This window comes from Stegodyphus dumicola, chromosome 3 (genome assembly GCF_044657685.1).
Source record: "Stegodyphus dumicola isolate Sdum_Otavi_A_Nest chromosome 3, ASM4465768v1".
Classification (NCBI taxonomy): Eukaryota; Metazoa; Arthropoda; class Arachnida; order Araneae; family Eresidae; genus Stegodyphus; species Stegodyphus dumicola.
The window spans coordinates 46,651,387-46,675,204 of NC_140770.1; the positions used below are offsets into that span (position 1 = coordinate 46,651,387).

The following is a 23,818-nucleotide window of genomic DNA, read 5'->3' on the forward strand; positions in this document are numbered from 1 at the left end:
GTGCACAAAATACCCATTTCTTCATCTTTACTAGTATGGCCACAGAAGGTATGAATTTTTGGACTTTTCTGTTTCGCCGGTGCAAATCTCGCCAAGCAGACTTTATTGGCGACAACATACAGTATACACATAAAAAATATTTAAAAAATTTTAGTTCTAAGAATTTTTTATTTTGAAGGCATAAACATTTTAATATCGCTTAAAATTTTATAAAAAGCCAATAAATAAAGACAATACATTTATAAAAAGACACTAATTTAAGAATTTACTATGCTTTCATGGTTCAACATCATGATTCGCCGGTTCATATCACGTGACCCCAAGCGAGCTCATCTCACGCAAACTATTCTACAAAAATCTAATGCTCTCAGTAATTATCTACATTAATTTCAAGTTAAATCTTAATTTGGAACACAAGTTTAAATGCAAGAAATATTTTAATTCGTACGAATAGCTTACTCAGAAAATTTGGAAAACTGCAGTGCTTTACTTCGCTAATGCATTCTCATTAGAATTGATGAATTTAACCCTTGACTTTACCTTTTCTATATTTTCGGCTTCGGGTAAGCGCTGTGATTGCATCCTAATTGACTTAATTACCGAAAATGGCCTTAGACATAAAACTGAACTATCTGATAAAAATTCTATGTAATTATATGTCAGTATTGAAAGAAACAATCAATCTGATAAGAAAAAGCTGCGACTTGTTTTGAAAATGAGGCGTAAAAGGTTACCAGAGAGAATATTCCTTTTGGCATCGGTTGTACCATTATTGGCGACTTTATCGCTTGCGCCGGCAAAACAGAAAAGTACCGAATTTTTTTATGACACTTTTTGCATGTAAATGAATCATCGGTTTCCTTTAAACACACAACAGGTATCAAAAACGATAATCTCTTTGATAAACATGTCTTCATCATGTTGGTTCAATCCACTATCGACTACAATCTCATCCATGTTTTTTTAAACAGGATCTTTTTCTTGTATAATCTGATTAGTTTCACCTTTTCCCCATTGCTTGGATGCTTTCTATTATGTATTTCATACTTTGAGAGAGAAATACTTATTCATTTATACTTTGCTGGTTTCTCATTTGGCATTCTATAGAACGCCTAGGAAATGTGTAAAATATGAATCGTTTCATACATTACTGGCTAGTTTTAGGCATTATATACAATGCTATTCTATAGAATGCCGGATTTCAAACTATGCTGGTAACAGCTTTATTAAAATTCATGATGAAAAGTAGATTAAAAAACTGCTATAAGTACGCTATATTATCATAAATTTCAAATTAATGGGAAATAAAACCTTATAGTAAAAAACATTCTCAACAGTGGCATTGGAATCAAATTCTGTGATAAGCCTTAAGAGTAGTTTATCATAATACTTGCAGTAAGTAGTAATGGTTATTTATCTTTCTAATCATATTCTTTAATTAGTATGATTACTTATAGATGTGCAGAGAAAAAACAGTAGGCAAACTTATGGATTCAGGATGATGCATTTTCTCATCCTGAATCCATAAGTTATTAAGCATGTACTTTTGGTATGCCAATTTTGTAAACAATTAATTATCTTTTTTCCTGCTTATTGCAATAAAATTTTTATATTATGTAGGAGCAGATTTTACTTTTTAAGGATAGCCACGCCATGAGTTCTAAAGAAAATGGACTGGATACCTAAATTTTCACCACTTATCAAAATTCATTACATCCAAGGATTTCAAAGCAGACACATAAAACTTGTTCACCTAGAATTTTGAGCCCTCGTGACATTAACTGTATTTTATTTTCTGAGTGTACCTTTTTTTTAAATTACTTTTTTTTTATTACCTGTACATCTCTGTCACGAGGAAAAAAGTTTTGCCTCCGATTAGAATATAAAGTCAAGTATCCAGACTTCAGAAAACTGGCATTTTTTTTTTTTTTTAACAAAGCCTTGGTAAAGGTAATACAATAGTAAAAAAATGCAGCTGTGCAGTAAAGAAGTAAAGATTATATTACTCTCAACTAGCTGAATTTCCTGCATGTCACTTTAAGGACGATATATCGACTGATGGATACTTGGACACTTGCATGATGCACATGATCTCAAAAGAAGCAACCAGGAGGCTTGGATTGCAGAACACAAAACGGAGAGAAATATATGTGAGGCATTAAGGTGGTGAGTTCCAACTTTGTAAAAGGAAGTCCAGTATTAAAATAATAACCCATTTGAAAGTCATAAGATGGTGCCACTTTTGCATTTCACTTTTGTTTCCTAAGGAATTACAATATGACTGCCATTAGACCCAACCATGCTTCTAGCCCTTGGGTGGTTATGGAGAGGGCAAAGAACACTTTTTTACCTGACCAGTACAATATGTGAACGGCACTTGTTTGAAATGGTGTAACAGCTTTAAATATTATTAAAATCTTGTAGTTTAAAATAAATTACTTAATTAGATGAACATTAAAGTATTTGTGAATGGCAAATTTGAAACCAGGCTCCAGTGCCACTCTCGCACGAAGAATGTAATTTATTTTTAAATGTTAGAATTCTTTTTTCTTTTTGTTTTGTATGTCGTCATTTTGAGTGCTAAATAAAGTTTTTTTCTGTGTTCCATCACTGGAGTTGCTTCATATTGCCAAAGAAGTATCACAATGGGCTGTATGTCATACAGGTTTCCTTATGATGGCAGAGGGAGCCATCAGATTAGATTCTGAGGAAGTGAATATTAGTTTTGACACAGCAAACTGCGCTGTTTCTTAAATTTCTAATTTGAGTCATCTCATCATTTTTTTGTAGGCTCTAATTATTACTGCCATCTCATCAAAACTGAAGTTTGAATTTTTTGTTTATGTTGAAAAGTTTTCAATTCAGAAGCTGTAGCAGGATCTTCAAAGTGAAAAACATATCTGGTACTTGCCTTCTATAGCCTTGATGCAATTCAGATTTCAGAAAATGCGACTTCAAAATTAGGCAAAACAATAACCTTATTTTGATGTCAATTTTGAATGGGAGGCAAAATTGTCCGATCAATGGACTTTATGAAAAAGTGTGGAGAAAAGATAATAAATAAAGATGATGAATATAAGTTTTCCATTCACATGATAATGCCCAAAGCAACTAGTAACTAATAGATGGTGAAATATGTATTGTTTCAAGAAGCTTTTGAGAATGAAAAGGTTTTGATTAACAATTTAGTAGGAATTCTCAATATGGCAGTTTTAGTACTTTACCAATGGAACTTTGTAACTGAACAAGATATTACGCGTTTCTATAAAATTAGAAACAAAGTATTCATCTTAAACAACTACATTGAAAAAAAATGCTTAAATTGTCGAAGTCCTCATGAGTCCGGATTTTGAACTTTGTACTGTATATGTTATTTAGAGTATTAATTTTATTATACAGAGAAAGCACACTCAGAAGGAAGAAGTGAAACATTGGATTCTATATTCTGTGCAACATAAATCAAGCATACATATTCTACAAATTGGTTTAGAATGAAATACTGGAATATTCCAATATCAGCTTTAACATTATATATCTTCCGTATATTTAAAAAGTGATAAAATATGTTGTAACGATCTCACAGGACTATATTTCTTGAAAGGCATGCCTCGGATGAAGACAAAGGAGAACAGGTGGTGATACATCTCGAGGACAGGAGAAAGCAGACAGGCGTCACCACAGGACATTAACTCTCTTGACTTGATGTTCTGAGGTACGGGGTAAAACGCTGCTGTTTCGATTTAGAAATGCTGTAATGTTTAAAACTAAAAAAATGACATTTTTAAGAACTGCATCTATTGCTTTTAAATAGTTTAATTTTTTAATTAATAACTGGCGAATTACAAATGAAAGAAAAATATCTTACATTTTTTGGAATGGCAACAAATTTGAATGTAAAGTGAAACAATACAAAATCGTGTTTTGAAACTAATAGCTGTTTGGGGTTTTAAAAAATACAAATTATTGTTACTTCATTCATACAAAATATTGTTGCAAGCTTTATGCACAGGAGGGGAGGGGGGAAATCAAGTGATCCACCGCAAAAAATTATGTCCATGAAAAAGTTATGTCCTGAACAATTAAGTTTTTCTTTATGAAACTTCTAAATTAATTAATTTCTTTAGTTAAATTAATAAAGAAATACTTAATTCTTCAATTAAGTATTTTTTATTAATTTATTATTTATCTTCTTAAAATTAATAATTTAACATAACATAATAATAAAACATAAATATGTTTAATTATTTATTTATTACTTTAATTAATTCTTAATTAAAGTAAAAATTCCATGCAGCATTGATTTATGATGGAATAATGCCACAGTCACCCATGTGATGAATGGATGTGAAAGGATAGTCCCAATGTCGCTCATGCATATCATAAGAGGCGATAAAAATGGATACCCAATGTCTGGGGGACTAACTACTACACCCTGTGGGAAAAAAATCCAGATCAGAAACCTCAAAAGCTAAATCATGGGTGGATACCACACAGATGACATGGAATTATAACAGACTTGATTATTGGCACCTGGAATGTTCACACATTCTGCAAGGGTGGAGCACTTAAAAATCTGGTTGATGTGTCTGATAATCCTAATTTGGATATTTTGGCCATTTAGAAGATCAGAAGGCTTGGCCGAGGAAATTTGGATAAAAGACGACGCAGTGTTTTATATAGCTATCAGGATAAGCGGCACTGCTTTCAGGTAGGATCTGTGGCAACTAGGAAAATGAGAGACAGAATCACACACTTCAAATTTATATGACAGGATCTGCAAAGTACGGATTCGAGCTTGTCCTCATAACATTAGTATTATCAGTTGTCAGTCAACCTTAATTAGTATTACATTTGTTCCTACTGTGAACAAATGCAATACTAATTAAGGTTGAGTTTTATAATAAACTTGAAGATTCCTATGACAAATGGCCCTCAAATGATGTACCATATATACCAATGTATAAGTTAACTCCCTTTTGCTTTTGAGAAATTAACTCTCTTTTGCTTTTCCCGAATGCTTTTGAGAAAATTTTTGGAAAAACTAACTTGTCACATGAGTGGCGGTGCCACGGCCGTTAAAACAACAAATTGATGTTCTTGATAAAATTTCACTCCCTATTCAGTGAATACTTGTTTATTTCCTTCAGCACATGGTAAAATTTTAAGATATATACAAAATTTTCAAAGAATTTTATTCAAATCCTGATTCAGAGTCAGAATTACCAAATAAATCCTGAAATTCTTTCTCAGCCATTGGTGAGTCATCAAATTCCATTACTCAATTCATCACAGTTAGTATCATTATTGTCCACTTGCATTGACTGCATGATCTTCTGTGACATCCAAGTTATTGGAAATGCAACACTTTTTTAATGATTTGATTATCATTTCAGCTGGAATCATGTTTCAAGCATCTTCATCCACTCAGCAGTTAAAGTTATGTCCGATTTTCTAATATTATTGCCACTTTTGGTTTTAGTAGGCAAATTGGAATGCAGTCATTCTGCCCAATACTTGCACATATTCACCTTGAATCACTTATTTATGCTGACATCAAAGTGGATGTAAAATGGATGTCAGCCCTCCTGAGGTCCTAGAAAATGTTGTTTTTGAACTTTCTGCATGTATGAACAAACCCAAATTTTCATTTTTTGCCAGTTTCATGGTTTGCAAGCATATCACAGTTCAGGTTACAACATAATCTTGCCAGAATCCACTCACTTTACACTTTTTCCAGTTCTAAATCATCTTCTCATTCTTCATCATCTCAACTCTTCTCACACTTTTGTGATGCAATACATACTTTTTGCAAATGAAGCTACTTTCAGTTTGAATTTTGCAGTGTAAGGTAGTGTTTTTTTTGTTTTATGCAGCTCACTGCAGGAAGCGTGTGGCTCTGAAAAGAACTGCTTTTTGTACATTCTGATAAATCAGACATTATGAAAAGCAGGAAAAGAATTAAAGCATGTGTACAATCAAGATAAATAGCAGGATTTATTCAGTATGGTTACAGTTACTGATTTAATATAGTTATATTAACTAAAGAGTGCCTTATATGTATTGTACAGCTTGAATTGGTCTGTGATTTGAATTGGTCTGTGGATTGTAGCTTGAATTGGTCAGATGATGAAATGGAAAAGGAGGAAGGAACTAATAAATAAACAGTTTTGTGTTTTTCAAATCAGACATTATGAAAAAAATGAAACCACGTTCCAAAAAAACTAACCTTAGGCCATCCCAGAAAAATGAAATAATTCAAATTAATAGTCATCGAGTGTATACAAGACACCATCATTATGTCTTCAAGATGAAGCAAGGCATTTAGATTTCTTTGCAGCCAGTCGGCAACATAGGCTCACCTTTGGTTCGACTCAAAACAATGGAACATATTTTGGATTTTAAAGCTAGATTTATTATTTTTATGGTTAGTTTTTGGTTTTCAGGTCTCTTCTGTACTCTTTCGGGGTTTTTTTTCCCTTTTTTTAAATATGCTTGCTTTTAATAGCCTGCACTATATTTAGCGAGACGCGACCATTTATTTAGGACTGTTTAGTGTAATTACGTCAATTCTTAATTATTCTTATTAAGGCAATTCATAGTGAATTTCATTTAGATTAAAAGAAATCATCTACATATTGAGGGGGAGAAAAGCAGAATATACTAGAAAACGAGCCAAGGCCAAACAGAGAAAACAAATTTCAGCTAAGATGAAAAAATAACTTTACGGAAGAAGTACACCATCAGACCCTGCTGCAATTCCGATTATGCCAAGATTCTAGGTATTAATATTTCTTGCAATTTGCACGACCAAACATGACTGCCTATACCATCCCCAAACAATCTATAAGTCAGCATTTGAAAGAACAACTTTCTTTATCGACATCAAACGAATAGCTGGAGGTCATAAAACCATGATTTAAAGAGAACTTTTCATTTAGATGGGAGTGGGGAGCAAAAAGACGAAAAACTAAAAATTTGGATCCATGCAGATAGCTGGTCATAGAAAAAAATAAAAGATAACCAACAATCTTTCTTAAGCAATCAGTCAGTATTATTAGCCAGTAAACATTCAGAAAACATAAACTTTAGTCCCATTGAACATGATGGCAGATATTTGACATGCAATACAAAACATTAGTAAATAATGAAAAATTTAGAACATCTTGGTTTACATATTCTAAAAACAAGAATGCAATTTTTTGTACACTCTGCAAGATTTATCCGAAACATGGTGCTACCGCTACACAACACTACAGGATTCATTAATTGGAAAAAAGTTTTAGGAAAATTAACTGAGCACGAAGCGTCTGGAATCCACAGAGGTGCATCATTAAGTGGAAAATTCGAGTACAACAAATGAAAAAATGAAATTGTGCCAAGGCATCGATCACAACACTGAGCGACTCATTCACATAGAGCAAGAAAAATGAAGAGAAATTCTATATAGTCATGGATGTGGTATTGTATCTTTCAACAATATGCCATTCTTTTCTTGAGTCTGCTAATATACCAAGTAGCCTGTGTTCACAAAGTGTCTTCGACCTAGCGAAGGAAATTTTCTGAATTAAATCTCTTCGCTTGCCAAACATAATTCAAATCTTAAGTACCAGTCAAAGCACCAAACAAAGATAAAGGAATCATATTTATCAAAGATAATTCAAAATGAAGTTATTAACTTAAAGGCAAAAAATCACCACCTCTAGTATTCAGGGCTGTTCCTAGACCATAACTAAATTTGACGGTAATGACATGGATCAAGAATCTCATGATGGTTAAACAGGATACAACTATGATGAACTGAAAAATTAAAGTGACAGTGAAATAAAAACAGATAGTGATAGAGAACCTAGATTGCAAAAAATGTTCTAAATGATTTATCTAGCAGTGCACCTTCTTATGAGTAAAAGAAATTACATAAATAGAACTGGGAGAAAAAAGAAAAAAACTGTCCAGAAATAAGAACATTTGCATCAAGAATAAACGTTTCATATTTGTATAATTAAATGATAATCTTGGCATCTGGATGCTTTAAAAGAAATGCTTACTGAAGATTCTGGGCAAATGAATACAGCACAGAAGAACAGATATGCACAACAAATAATAGAAGATTCTATGAAGAAAAAAAGGGAGCACAAATTCGTTTTCTGTGAATTCAAAAGAACAGAGAATGCACTTTGCATAATGCATTCTGATATTTCCAATTAAAAATCAAAACTTCATATGTACTGAATAAAAACACACATTCTAAATATTCTGTTCTTTGCAGATACCATGTTATAGAGGAAGTTGTTTCACAATTCACATTTTGCTCGTAATGAGAAATGAAACACATAGGATAGAAAACGTTAAGCATAACGTCAATTATAAATTTCGTAGCATTTTCAATCCAGATAATAATACGTCTTTTTACGAAGCACTTGTAAAATATAATTGAATTTTTTGGCTGAAATCTTTTATTTTTATCGTGATGCATTAAGCAAGCAATAAAAAATAAAATCGGATTCATGGGAAAATTTATCCATAATCATTCGGTATCCAATGCCCTTAAAACAATTTAATATCCCTGGTTTTTAAAATTGAAAACTGATTGCATGAATTCATACAACACATACAAAATAATAATAATAAACACTTGAAATAAATTAGTACTTATAATATTCGCGCTATTTTCCATTTCATGCAGTACACCACAAATTATTTGATTAGAATTTGTAAACAGGTAATCCTTTCCACGTGTCTTTTACTATTTACAAATAGAACAGTAAATTTATCCATACCCAATATCCGCAACATGGATCATTGTCATTCGATTTCGTATCCATCCTGTATGTAAGCAGCTATACTATTGGTTAATTTCTATCATGACGTATCAATACACACGCCGCTACACTCGCCCTCTCGTGACGGTTAAAATTTCCGTGATCTGGAACTCCTAGACGAAATTTACTGCACAGAAAAATGAGGATATTTTTGTGATACTTCATTCCAGTTTAAAGTAAGTTATACGTGTGATTATAAAATTTTGCGTTTCTTTTGAATTTATGTTGTAGGTGAGGGGTGAAAATTTATAAACAAGTTTTATTTAAGTGTTTATCTTATAGTTACTTCCATCATCGTTGACTGCAAACATGGTCTTCTTCAGTCACTTGGAGGGCGCCACTTCATTTAAAAATTATTTATCTGAAAGATGGCAATTATGCAATAGATGATATTTTTTCAATAAAATAAAAAACTTTTCAATTATTATGAATAAAATTATTTACAGAAGTTACATTTCATGAACATAAAGATGACTTCAAATGTACACATCTTATAACAAGCAAGATATTGGAATTCTCATGTCGAGTAGGCCTAATGTGGCGTTATCGCTTGCGCAGTACAAAAATTTTTAAAGAAGGGTACTGTTTATTCAAACAAGATTTCGATTAAATATTCTTTTGCATTATCATAATATTCTGATTGAAATATAGATGATTCATATATTGGTGAATCTGGTATTTTGCGCAACTACGCTGTGAATTTTAAATGTTAAGGTTTTCTCTGATGCAATCGGAAGTGAAATATTAATTCGTTAGAAACACAAAAAGTTCAGCCAAGCAAATTCAGTTATTGTACTTAATGTATATTCATTAGTGTTGTCATTTCGTAAATTGAATGCAGAAAAGCAGTGTGATGCCTACAGTTTTAAATATTAATTTGTATTTTTGTTTAATACTGTGTAAACTGTGACTTCTGCAAATTATTCTAAAGTGAATTTATTTTTTATATTTTGGCGCGAAATGAGTATTTATGAAATTAGGAATTTATATCAGAACAAAATGAAAGCCCTGTGTAATTAAATAATTATTTTTCTACAGAGCATAGGATAAAAGATGTGCTTTATTTTGAAATTTCATTTTAATTCTTAATAATGAAGGAAATTTCATAATTACCATTTGAACCGTGTCATGTTTTCATGAAAATGTGTGTTGTCGAATTTAATCTTGTGATGCTTATGTAAATATTTGATATTTCTGTAAGAATATTCTTATAAGTGTTTTCCATTTTAACGGTAAAATGTATTTAATTATTATTTTTTTGATAGAACAATGAAAGTGTAGGATATTAACTCATTATTTTGTAAATTTTTGTGTATGTATAATAAATACTTCTTATTATAGTGTGTATACATTTATTCTGCATAATGCAAGATCATTTCTTCTGGTTTTAATTTAAATTAAACATCTTGGTAACTTGTTATATCTGTATTGTCTCTCAGAAGTTTCATATAGGATTGAATCAAAATTTTTATTCATTTTATAACCGTTTTAAATCTATAATAATTACTGTACTCATATTTTTATGTTTAAAATGAATTATTTAGTGGAAAACAGATTAAGGGAATCTATTGCTTGCAGTTCTCTTTTACCTACAATGTTGAAGTACAGTATAACTTAGTCTCAAAATTTTCTACTTAAATTATAAATTTTCTGATCTTAGAATAGCAATTAATGTTTAGAATTAATGGAAATGAATATATGAGATTAGCAGCCACCATTCAGAGTATTTTATTGGATTATCACTACTTTTATATAAAAGGATGGGTACTTATAGAATTGACCACTGTATTTAATTGTCCAAACAGCTTAAATTTAATCACTACATTTTTCATGTGCAACTTATTGCCAAGGATGTATCTGATGCCACTTTAACGAGGAAGTACCAAAATATCTATTATGCAACTGTATAGGGACTCCACTGAAATGATTACTCACCTAAACACTTTTTGAATACTTCAGTGGCACAGGAATATAATCCTCATTTCTTGAGAGAATTTATGCATAGGGAAAAAACATACGAAGGAGATAAAAAAAGAAATTAGTTAAGTGATCTACTGCAGCAGTGGTTCTTAGCCTTTTTTACTCTTATGTGCCCCTTTCATCATAATCTCCCGCATCCCTTCTAAAAGTTAAAAAATGCATTTATTTGAATTTAGATTATTTTTTAATGTATTTTGTAAATTCAACAAGGAAAATACAAAAGGTGTTGATAAATACCAAAACTTGAATGAAAGTAGTTTAGTTAGTAGTAATAAAATATTATAATAAAAACTAAGTAAAAAGCTCCTTGCATTTCTCTCTTGAAATTTCTGGTGGTTGAGATCGCCTGTAGGTATGCCTAGTTATTGAAAGTGTACACATACATGGGAATATTTTTCTTCTATTTTTTTTTTTTTTTTTTTTTTTTTTTTAAATTAAGCTGGGTTTAACTCAGAGCATTAAATGTTTATGAAGACCATGCTTGTAGCATTCACGAAGGGTATTTAAGTATACAAGTAATAGTTTTGAATGAGCCTTATTAAGGTAGCTAGTATCTTTTAAAGCTTAAACATTTCTCGTATGATGAAATCAGATTTCTCATGCTGGTGGCTGCTTTGTATGATCAGTGGTATATCATCCTCACGTGATGTAGAAAGTTTAAAATTACTTGGTGGAGTATTTTTTCCTTCATCAATTTTTTAAATGTTATTCCCCCCCTGTAAGTTACAGTATATCCTACAAACTTTTCACAAATTCTAAAAAAATATTTTATTCTGTATAATAATGTACACTGCGCAAAAAAAGGGGGGTAGTTCTGTATATCCCATTTACTGTGCCAATTGATGAAATTCAAATTGCGTTTTTCATATCTCGAACGCGCACCTTAGGATATATATTAGATTTATATATAGCATCATTCTAACATAGGTATTTTGATGCAAAACCTGACTTTTTCTGAAATGACATACAATTTTTTTTGCATATTTCGATTGGAATGAACCTAAATTTAAAGTTCTGGAAGAAGGAATCAAGTACGATTAATAAAAAAAGGGATATTAGTAAATATATATCAAATTCAATTAACATTGAGGAGTTAAAATTTTGAGAGCCAATTTTTAAAAAAATACTCATGCGATTGTTACAAAACTTGCCATTTTGACATGATTTGAGTCGTAAAATTGAAATGTGGATGTAAATTGTCATGTCGTTTCAGAAACAGTCTGATTTTGTGTCAGAATACCTATATTAGAACAACACTATGTATAAATTCAATACATATCCTAAGCTTTCGAGACTTGAAAAACGCAAGTTGAATTTCATCAATCTGCCCAGTAGAACAAGAGATATAGAACTGCCCCCCGTTTTTTTTTTTGTTGCACAGTGTACAAGTAGAGTTGCATTTAATACAATATTAAATTAACCTAAAAAACCATATCTATCCCAAATTGAAACAACAAATTTTTTATGAAGTATGCCATACTCACAAAGGTGACTGACTGAATCGTTTAATAGTTCATATTTTGAAAATCGTTGAAATTATATGTAAACATTGAGTAACATAAAAAACTTTTCAGAAGAGGTGTGTTTAGATGATATTTATTAGCTAGATTTAAATTTGTTATTTGTCATATTTACCTGCATATTTTCCTAAGCTTTTATGGCCCACCAGCGGCCGAGCAGTAAAGTCACTGAACACCGGTAGTTCGGTCCGAGGTTCGAATCCCACGAACAGGCTGGCTGCATGGGCGTTTTCGTGGTTTTCCTCATGTGTAACGTGTATATGAGCCAGTTTGCCATAGAAAGCTTCCACGAAGGCTTCCCTTCCCTTAGGCAGATAGCCGTAGTGTGCTTTGCCGTAATTAAATAAATGAAACAAAATGAACCTAAGCTTTTATTATTAATTTTGCTACTCGAAAACTGGGAGGATGAAAATGCAGTGTGTTCTGCTTCTGAAAAGATGGCTTAAGTGATAAACACAACACATTAAAAGTATATTATGTATTTCAAAGGACTTACAATTTCATTAATTAGCTTTTTATGTACACAAAATGCTTTGCTATTTGCGAATACGTTTACATTGTTGCCATGAATCAGAAGTGGTAATTTTCTGTTTCGCTGGTGCAAATCTTGCCAAGCTGACTTTATTGGCGACAACATACAGTATACACATAAAATTTTTAACAAATGTTAGTTCTAAGAATTTTTTGGCTGATCTTTAGAATATGGTAACTGATAGTTTGTCGACATTTTGGAGGCGATAAAGGTTACTACCTGGGACTTTGGTAATAATGTGAGAAGTACTCAGTTCCGATTACGCATTATTTTGTGTGAGGGAAATGAGAGATCATGGGATATGTCGTGATATTAATGGACGAATTACGGTTCTTTAATCGGAAAAGGGGGGAAATCGGTAAAAAATCTGGAAATTTTGTATTTGGCTTTATTCTGTGTTGTGTGAAACAGTGTTCGTTAATTTTTGGATCCCATGGCCCTAATTAAAGTGAATTCGAAATGGGTATTTAGTGGGATTGAAAGGGGTAGTAATAAGTGTTTCTTTAAGGTTGTGCGAGATAGAAGTAAAGATGTTTTATTAAGTTATTTATTTTATCTGGTACTATGCTGTGAACTATAAGTATGATTTTAAAGATCCTGAAACAGAAATAAGAAAAGTTTATCGGACACGTAATCAAGATTCTGAAGAAGAATAGGTAAGTTAGTATTTTTAATTATTTGAGGATATTATTTTTATGCATTCTTCTAAATGTAAGGTGGAAGTAAAGTAATTTGCGTAAACGTGCATGGAAATAATTTAAATATTTGACACTAAGTATTTGTAACCATTTGTAATATTTGCGGTATGAATGAATTAGTGACGTTTGTAATATAATAGATAATGTAGAGGTAAAAGATTTTGGATATTTTACTTATTTTATACGGGGAAATGTTCATATTTGGAAAGGGTATATACTTTTTTGCGATCAGGTAATTTCATATATGTTCTTTTTACCGGGTTTAAAGATTCAGAAAATTGTTATGCATTTTCGTGAAATTTTTCTAATTTATGAGAAAAAAGCAGTGTACATGGATATAGTGAAGAGTGTGCGCAATGCCATTTTTGTGCAATTCTGGGACTTTTTTTTTAAGTAAAAATAAGTCGACGTGTACATGGTTTAGTGATATTTTAATTAAATGATAGTTATTTTGTGAATTTTATGTTTGTAGGAATTTGGTATACGTTTAAGTTGAAGTAAACGTGCATGGAAATAATTTAAATGTTTGACACTAAGTATTTGTAATGCTTGCGGTATGAATTCGTTGGTGACGTGTATAATATAATAGATGATTTAGAGGTAAAAGTTTTTGGATATTTTATTTATTTTATATGTGGAAATGTTCATATTTGGAAAGGGTATATACTTTTTCGTGATCAGGTAATTTCATATATGTTCTTTTTACCGGGTTTAAAGATTGAGAAAATTGTCATGTATTTTCGTGAAATTTTTCTAATTTATGAGAAAAAAGCAGTGTACATGGATATAGTGAAGAGTGTGCGCAATGCCATTTTTGTGTAATTCTGGGATGTTTTTTTAAGTAAAAATAAGTCGGCGTGTACATGGTTTATGTGTATGTGTTATTTTGAAAAACGCATAAGGAGTATGGTATTGTGCACTTTTTCCCAATTTTGCAGTGAATATTTGTCATGATTAAGCAGTTTTGTTAGATAAAATTTCTAGCATAAGTGTAATTCGGCTAGTAGATTGTTGGAAGAAGTGTTCAGTAGATAAAAAGAAAAGAAACATGTCTTTACTTCGTGAAGACAAAATGGCGGCGGGAAAAAAAAATAGAGGGTTGCTGTAGGAGAGTTGGTCGCCAAATTTTTGCCAAAAAAACGCCAAGTTACCATAATGTAAAGATCAACCAATTTTTTTTTTTTGAAGGCATAAACATTTTAATATCGTTTAAAATTTTGTGAAAAAACAATAAATTTGTAAAAAGACAATTGAAGAATTTATTATGCTTTCATAGTTCAACAAGCTGGTTCTCCGGTTCGTATCATGTGACCTCAAGTGATCTCATCTCACGTAAACTATACTACAAAAATCTAATTCTCTCAGTAATTATCTACATTAATTTCAAGTTAAATCTTAATTTGGAATATAAGTTTAAATGCAAGATTTATTTCAATTCGTATGAATAGCTTATTCAGAAATTATGTAAAACCACAGTGCTTTACTTTGCTAGTGCGTTCTCATTAGAATTGATGAATTTAACCCTTAATTTTGCCTTTTCTATATTTTTGCTTTCTGGTGAGCAGTGTGATTGCATCCTAATTGACTTAATTACCGCGAATGGTCTTAGGGTATAAAATTTAACTATCTTTTGTAAAAATTCTATGTTATTGTATGCCAGTATTAAAAGAAACAATCTGATAAGAAATGGCTGCGACTTGTTTGGAAAATGAAGCATAAAAAGTTACCAGCGAAGATATTCCATTTGGGATTAGTTGTACCGTTATTGGCGACTTCATCGTTTGCGCCGGCAAAACAGAAAAATACCTCAAAAGTTTCTAAATTTTATGATGAAAAACTAGAGGGAGAAATGTGCAAGTAAATACAGTATTTTATATTTGCTTTCATAATCTTTCATGTATTAAAACAGCATTAATATTATTTTGAAGTACAGTCAAAAGTCGTTAATTCGGACACCCATAATCCGGAATGATCTTTAATCCGGACCTCAAAGCTACAAACTTTCTGCACATGCGTCGCTTTGACTTGTTAATCCGGACTCGTCGGGACTTCGGCGATTCCGGATTATCTATTTTTCCAGATTATAGATCATCAGTTTAAATCTGGTAAGATGGCATGCAGAAATTATAAAATTAAAAATATGAAACCGTAATTTATGAAATAAAGAACAATTATGATCTAAAGGATATCAAAATTTACAAAAAGAAAAAGCTTAATATTTATTTGATTACTTTATTAAACATTTACACAACAACGTTACAAGCAACGTTACAACGTAACAACAACGTTACGAACAATGTTAGACGCATATTCGCAGCTTTACGCAAAATATGTTTACGAATGCGCGTTCAATGTATAACGGACTGTATAAGCTAAGCTAAAATTATCTAATTCAGTTAATGTTGCAGATTGCGTTGTTCCTTAATCTTCGAATTGGATCCGTCTTATTTTTTTTTGCAGACTGTTACAGCAATTTTATAAAAGTAAGCTTGAACTTTCGATTATGTGAAATAGAATTTCTGATATATATTTACTAATATGTAAAGGATCTACAAAGCGAAAGTATGTTTCGAAGTCCATTAAACAAAAAGTGGAATTGCTGCAAAAATTGGATAAAGGATAATGGATTTGTTTATCTAACCATTCCGAAATCTGTTTATCAATTTCACGCTGCTCTGCGTGTGTGTGTGGGGGGGAACGTTGTGGCGCGCAATGAACTGGAAGTTGATCTGTCAGCACTATCCTTATCTTCAGGGCAGATGCTTTTATTTTATTTGGCTTATAATTCCTTACTAAATGTAGTATTTCATCTCGATGTACTCCATCTTTGATATGATTTAAATCAAATTCTTCATCATTATAATTCGCTTCTGATAGCGAAGAAAGTGACACAGAGGTTATTGAAAACGAAAAAATTTCGATTGACAAATTAGTCGGTATTCTCGACACAGCAGTTATAGGACTTGAACAGCGGAACTTTGTAACTGAACAAGAAATTATGTCTGTTTATAGAATTAAAGAGAAAGTATTATCACATAAAAAACGAAGCAACTTAAACAATTTACATTGAAAGAAATGTTTAATAAAGTAAACAAATAAATATTAAGCTTTTTTTTTTGTAAATTTTAACACCCTTTAGATCATAATTGTTCTTTATTTCATAAATTACGGTTTCATAATTTTAATTTTCTAATTTCTGCATGCCATCTTACCAGATATAAACTAATGATCTATAATCCGGAATCGCCGAAGTCCAGACGAGTCAGGATTAACGACTTTTGACTGTACTAAAATATTAAGATCAGGAAAATATTTTCAGTTATTTAAAATATTAATATTTCAATATATTTGAAATTATATTACCTTGTTATTGGAAGCAAAATGTTTTCAATAATGACAATGCACACCAAGTGATAATAAATCTTATGATCAAAAATAAGCATTCTTGCCACTTTTATTATAAAATTTTTTAATGTTCACTCATGGTGTTTGTTACTGTGGTCAAATGTTTGTACTGGATTTTAAAATTATTTCTTGATAATTTTAAACTGCCCGAATAGTATAGATGTTAGTGACACTGGGTGTCATATCGATGGGCTCAGGTTCAAATCCAAGAGTAGGCATGGATGTTTGTAAGCATATAGTGTCTGTATGGCAAGCAGGCAAAAAATATGGGATGAGCTACAGCAGCGGGACTATACCTCTGTGAATAATGGTAAATTTCTGGTGTTTTTGCATTCAAATCTCATATGCACGTTGTTTGTAGACGACAGTACAATAAGTGATGCAATTTTTTTTTTCAAAATGCAATTTAAAGTTTTTTGCATTGGTACTTGCATATTATCACACTGGCCATAAAAAGTTGGCTATCATTGAGTCATGAAATATGGAGGAGGTCCTGCCAAAGCTGTGCCACTTGTACCTACAGAATTCCAAAGGAACTAATGTCTCTATATTTAATAAACAGTTAGTATTTGCTTCGCTTTGTTTTTGCATTTTTAAAAAGGCTTTTGTTGAGTTCTTCGGTTGATCTTTACATTATGGTAACTTGGCGATTTGTTGGCGAAAATTTGGCAACCAACTCTCCTACAGCAACCCTCTATTTTTTTTCCCCGCCGCCATTTTGTCTTCAAAGTAAAGACATGTTTCTTTTCTTGTTATCTACTGAACACTTCTTCCAACAATCTACTAGCCGAATTACACTTATGCTAGAAATTTTATCAAATAAAACTGCTTAATCATGACAAATATTCACTGCAAAATTGGGAAAAAGTGCACAATACCATACTCCTTACGCGTTTTTCAAAATAACACATACACATAAACCATGTACACGCCGACTTATTTTTACTTAAAAAAACATCCCAGAATTGCACAAAAATGGCATTGCGCACACTCTTCACTATATCCATGTACACTGTTTTTTCTCATAAATTAGAAAAATTTCACGAAAATACATGACAATTTTCTCAATCTTTAAACCCGGTAAAAAGAACATATATGAAATTACCTGATCGCGAAAAAGTATTTACTCTTTCCAAATATGAACATTTCCACATATAAAATAAATAAAATATCCAAAAACTTTTACCTCTAAATCATCTATTACATTATACACGTCACCAACGAATTCATACCACAAGCATTACAAATACTTAGTATCAAATATTTAAATTATTTCCATGCACGTTTATTTCAACTTAAACGTATACCAAATTCCTACAAACATAAAATTCACAAAATAACTATCATTTCATTAAAATATAATTAAATTCAAAACCACTACTTAAAATATAAATGAGCACATACATTAAATTAATAAAAATTACCTTACAATCCTAATTACTTTAAACTAAATCATTGCTAATAACAATTTTCCCAATAATACCAAATTCCTTTCCACCTTACATTTAGAACAATGCATAAAAATAATATCCTCAAATAATTAAAAATACTAACTTACCTAATCTTCTTCAGAATCTTGATTACGTGGCGGATACACTTTTCTAATTCATTCAATAAAATTATTGAAAGATTTTTTCTGCGAATTTTTCCTTCATACTTCCTCCGCTAAATAAAAAGCAAACTTCTCTTTATCACAATGCCTAAATACCCATTTCGAATTAACTTTAGTTAGGCCCATGGGATCCAAAAAATTAAACAACACTGTTTCACACAACACAGTATAAAGCAAAATACAAAATTTCCACATTTTTTCCTGATTTCCCCCCTTTTCCGATTAAAGAACCGTAATTCGTCCATTAATATCACATGACATATCCCATGATCTCTCATTTCCCTCACGCAAAATAATGCGTAATCGGAACTGAGTACTGCTCACATTATTACCAAAGTCCCAGGTAGTAACCTTTATCGCCAAACTACCAGTTACCATATTGTAAAGATCAGCCAATTCTTCCATTTTGTTAAGCCCTCTGATTGTAGTTGAAGTTCTGCTTAGAATGCTAGGAGTACAAATTTCCTACAGGTAATTATTCTGTTGCTGTTTTGTCAACCATATTCAACTAACCATATTCTGTTCATTAATATACTTTTTGATGGTAGGATCCCATAACTATAAAAATGATCCACTGCCCTTTTTTTAAGAAAGCAGATCTCAAATATTAATAATTTTTTCATAATGCAATGAAAAAATACAACAGTAACAGTTAATTGGTATTCTTCTTCATAAAAACAAAGATAGCTAATCGAGAGCCAATCAAGATACATTAAACAAAAGCACCGATATAATGAGTCTGTTTTTATTTCACATTATCTATAATTGATGCTAAATTGCACTGCTTGGCGACAGTTTTGTGGTCAATGGACTAATATAAGTACCTTTAACTCTTCTCGTTGCTAAATTTTTTTTACAAAATCTCTTAAAAACTGGGTATTTTTTATTTTGTATATGAAATCTACATATTGATTTCCGAGATGTATGTAAATAAATAAAATTTAATAGATGACCATATATTGAAAAACATAATTTAAAGTTTAAATACAGCTCAAAATTTTTTACTGACAATTAAACATTGAAACAGCGTGAGAAGCTTTTAGTAGAGGTAACAAATACCTACGGATATTGCGGAATGAGCAAATTTTGCTACATTTATGTTGCCATAGAAATTGATAGGCGGCGAGAGGGTTAATGTTGAGCCAATTTTTCGCATATATCTTTGTTTAGCAAACAAATTAAAATTTTCAGAAAGTTATTGTTTGCAATATTATAGAGTGAAAAAGTCTTTTAATATAATGTCTTGTTTTGTTTTTGGCGATTTTTGAAAAATCACTAAATTTCAGTATATAAAAGTGCATTTGCCATAAGGTTTTGAAATTTTAGCAGATTATAAAACTAACATCTTTAAACCATCTTTTAAAGCAAGCAGATTAAAAAACATTATATGAGCAGTTTTCTGCACCTTTTTTAAAAAGTATGCTGCAGTCATTTAAGCACTAGGAGAAATCGTGTTGCACTGTTCTTGGGCATCTCATGATTCAGTTGGAGTTATATCATGCTCCAACCTCTAAGTTTTACCAAGTAAGAAAATTGTGTCACAAAGTAGGTTGAACTGTTTTCTCTTAGTGAAGCAACAGCAAAAGAGTGTGCAGTCGTATTGTTTGAGGAAGTTCTGCTCCAGTATGGTCTGTCAAGTCATAACAGAGCACAATTTCCTCAAACATTATTAATGAAAATGGAGCACAATTTATCAGTAGAATAGTTATGCAACAACTGTTTTCTTTCTTGATATTGATCAAAGTTTGGCCCCTGTTGAAAGACAAAAATAGGGATTTCAAGCCTAGACTAGCTGTTTTGGAAGCAGAGAATCACATTTCATGGAAAGATAAACTACCATACATATATTTTGCAATGAAGAGAGCTAAATGTGAAATTACACAGTAAACTGCAGCATACCTTCAATTTGGTAGAGATTTGAGAAAGGTGGATTATGTCAATTATGATGTTAAAGCTATTATTGACAATGACAACTTTGTGCCAGATATAACCCCATACTTGAGAAGGTTTGCAGGTTAGCAGGAAGAGATTAGAGAAATAGACGAGCAAAATGAATAGAAGAAATATGCGTTCTTCGGAGAAAATCTAGTCCCCAGCTCTTACCTGAATACGAAGTCTGGGTCACTCTTCATCCCATTAGTAAAGCATTGAAGTCCAGAGCAGCCAAGAACCTAAACATGACGGACTTTATGTTATTCTGATGAAAACATCTCCATTCATTTATCTGATAGCAAGCGCCAAGAAAAAACCTAATGAACAAATAGGAGTCTTATCATCCCTCTGCTGTTAGATTCTATGGTTTTTTTGAATGTCAGCCCAGTTGAGCCTTTAAAAAAAGAGGAAGACCCTGTAAGATGTAAGCCGGTTATGTTGCAGTCTCCACAGATTGAAATTGACAACAAGGGGGAGGATGTAACAGGTCGGATACCCTTTCACCTTTTTTGTGATTCAGTGGCAACAGTAAAACAATGTTTTGTTCTTAATATTTTTATTCAAGGAGCCAGTTTGGAATTTGGATATTGAATTGTTATGGAATGTTGTATGACAATGCTTAAATAAATGTTCTTATTCTGTATATCTGTTACATTTTTAGACTTGATTTAGAACATTGAAACAATTACATTTTGCTTGTATCTTTATTTAACAGGCTACAAAATGTTAGTATTTTACTGTTTGCACCATCGGATAGAGCATAAAAATTTTTTAATGGAATATATATAAAATTTTAACGTAATTTTTGGTTTGTTTGGCAAAATTCTGGATTTTTTCAACCATTTGACGTAACAGAATTGTTAGTGATATAGATATAATAATAAAATGTAGGAGATAAAAGAGCGATTATTCTTTGTTGAAGAATGATTTTTCAATTGAGTAACCTGATTGATAGCATGCCATTTAGATTAAAAATATGGGAAAGAAAAGTTTAAAATATGGAAAAAAAAGTTATAAAATTTGCATTCATTTGAAACTCATAATGAAGAACCTAAAGTAGAAAGGTATTTCATATAGTTTATTGCAACCAAAAAGATTAGCAACATCTTTCCAAAATTTATCTAAAACTTTATAGTCACCTTTATAAACTTATCAAGAGCAACCCTGCTTTTATTATTCATGATATAAAACACACTTTTGAGCACTTTGACATTCATTACACAAAGGCAGATTATGAATTTTGACGTGTGTCTGCTACCTTAACCCGTAACAGGGAACGTGCGGTCTGACGGACCGCACCACATGTTCCTCCCATCATCCCTATTGCATGCTTTGTCCAAGTGAATGGATTCTTACCCCTAGCTTTACGTTTCGTGACCTTCTTTCTGACCCCTTCTTGTCGGAATGCTTTGGCAAGTGTATCTGTTGAAATTCTTCTAGAGCAGTCTGTGAGACCTCACCTCCTTCTCAGTGTTACAATTTTTGGCAGTAGGGAACACATGGCTCTGAAGTTAGGTCCGCGGAGATTCATTTATTCTTCTGATCCATGTTATGCAGAAGAACTGAAAAAAATTCTAGACGAAGTTGGAAGTGATTTTAGTGAAGAAGATGACTGTGAAGAAAATTTCTGCGAAAAATAAAAAGGCGAGCAGTGGTTTTGATGTCATCATTGCATCATTCGATAGAAACAGACTTGGAAACACAGAAACCTGAAATAATTGGTTTTTATAACAGAACCAAAGGTGGTGTTGATGCTTTAGATGAAAAATGTTCTGTCCATTCCTGTAGTAGGAGAACAACGCGTTGGCCTATGGCTATTTTCTACCGGTTAGTAGATATGAGTACAGTAAACCCATACATTTTGCACCAAGCTTATAACCAAAACCCTGTTATGACCAGAATGGTGTTTTCGAAAGAATTAGCGAGAGAATTAGTCCAACCACTACTACACACGAGAGGGAAAAATCCAAGAATAAATCGAGAATTGCGCCTGACGATAAAGCGGATTTTAGGAAAAGAAGCTAAGACTAAGGATGTGGAGCAGTGCACAAAAGAAGCAAAATTAAAATCAAGGAAAACATGTCGTCTGTGCCCCCGAGCAAGAAAAGAAAGACAGTATATTTATGTTTATCTTGCCAAGACCCTGTTTGTTTGGAATGCACGCAAAAGTTATGCAATGAATATGCTAAAGAAGACAAAAACTAAATTGTTTACTACCAGAAAATCAGTGAGATACTGATATTTTAGGTACTGTCAAAATTTTTCTGTATTGTGCTACATACAATTTTCAGTGGTTAAAATTTGCTTTGAATATTAACTAATATAGATAAAATTGTTAATTCAAAATAGATGCATTCTTATTTTTAGTTTAATAGAATTTAGTGCAACATATGATTTTCATCGAAAAATTTGAGGCTATGGGGAAATTTTCTGGGAAAACTTTAATTTCACTTTAAAGTGTAAAAATATATTTTCTTTTCAGAGTAAAATGTTTAAAGAACATTAGACGATTTTTAAAAATTTATTATAATGCACGGTCTCGGAGACCGAACATCCCCTGTTATGTTCAACTTTTTCACCTCCCCCGTTATGGGTTAATAAAGCCTATTAAAAAAAGTTGTATTGGGTCATCTGGAATATTTTGCTGTTTTTTTAATAATAAATACAATACAAGCAGTACAAAAATATGAGAAAATTTCATTGAATTGCATTTTAATATATTATTTTTTTGCTATTTCTGTGGAAACTGAAAAATTACGTTTTTAAAAATGTCAGTAGGTTTATTGATAAAGAAGTTATAGAGGTGCTGTTTGTTAGTATTCAAAGAAATTAACTTCAGCCGTTCAGATAATTTTTAAATGGCCTAAAGAGCTCAAAATCTGAGGGCAAGATCTTGTAAATAAGGGGGGATGCAAAGCATCCTAACCATACTCAATTAATCTCTGAAATTCAGTGAAATGTAGGGCTGAGCATTGTCATGATAAAAGTCAGCACTTTGACAACTGGTCAGTTTTGGATGCAAAGCTTCAAAACTGCCATTTGAGAACAGTGTGTCTTATAATTTATTGTGTAATTTGTTGACAAAAATTCAGCATGCAGTTTCTTTATAGTTCTGCCATAAACAAAGTATTACATTTTTGGAATGCGTCCCTTTCTTGATGTTGCTATAGGAAATTCTTTTGGCTTACTCCATGATCTTTTTGTTCTAACATTATTGTTTAGTTGTTAGAATAATGTTAGATAATGTTATAACATTATTGTTTGTTAGCATCCACTTCTCATTTTCATTAATGAGTCATTTCAAAAGAGGAGCTTCTTAA

At 31.7% G+C, this 23,818-nt stretch overlaps 2 protein-coding genes across 5 annotated transcripts in view; one reads left to right on the top strand and one right to left on the bottom strand.

The window, feature by feature from the left end:
- LOC118194729 (histone-lysine N-methyltransferase SETMAR-like) overlaps window positions 1–8,916 on the bottom strand; it is a 33,359-nt gene extending 24,443 nt beyond the window's left edge. For 2 of the 4 annotated variants that reach the window (XM_085812840.1, XM_085812838.1), the window contains exon 1: window positions 8,650–8,788. The gene's annotated coding sequence lies outside the window, so the exon portion shown is untranslated. Of the gene's footprint in view, window positions 1–8,649 lie in introns of all 4 variants that reach the window. The other 2 variants (XM_085812842.1, XM_085812839.1) reach the window with 2 other exon arrangements.
- Window positions 8,891–23,818, top strand: part of LOC118194728 (uncharacterized) — a 157,959-nt gene continuing 143,031 nt past the window's right edge. Inside the window, exon 1 of the mRNA XM_085812837.1 lies at window positions 8,891–8,995. The gene's annotated coding sequence lies outside the window, so the exon portion shown is untranslated. The remainder of the gene's footprint in view (window positions 8,996–23,818) is intronic.